Source organism: Sinocyclocheilus anshuiensis, unplaced genomic scaffold (assembly GCF_001515605.1).
Source record: "Sinocyclocheilus anshuiensis isolate Anshui unplaced genomic scaffold, SAMN03320099.WGS_v1.1 scaffold1632, whole genome shotgun sequence".
NCBI classification, from domain to species: domain Eukaryota; kingdom Metazoa; phylum Chordata; class Actinopteri; order Cypriniformes; family Cyprinidae; genus Sinocyclocheilus; species Sinocyclocheilus anshuiensis.
This window is the reverse complement of record NW_015558674.1, coordinates 310263-310485: the sequence shown is the minus strand read 5'-3', so window position 1 is coordinate 310485 and position 223 is coordinate 310263. Positions and strand designations below refer to the sequence as shown.

At 21.5% G+C, this 223-nt stretch overlaps 1 protein-coding gene across 1 annotated transcript in view; it reads right to left on the bottom strand.

Annotated features, from left to right (window-relative positions):
* Nucleotides 1-223, bottom strand: part of mars1 (methionyl-tRNA synthetase 1) — a 42228-nt gene that overhangs the window by 2619 nt on the left and 39386 nt on the right. The gene's annotated exons all lie outside the window — the stretch shown is intronic.

The following is a 223-nucleotide window of genomic DNA, read 5'->3' as shown; positions in this document are numbered from 1 at the left end:
ATAGAAGTCTATGTAATGTCCCCATTTAGATAGCCAAGTAAACGTGTGTGTGTGTGTGTTGTTACTTGTATAAAAATTAATCAATAAAACTGTATACATTTGTATATTTGTATAATATTTTTTTTTTAACTATATGGAACTATATTTATATGTTGTTACATAAAAAATGAAAAATTATTTTATATATATATATATACGAGCATAACTAGAAATATTCATATTG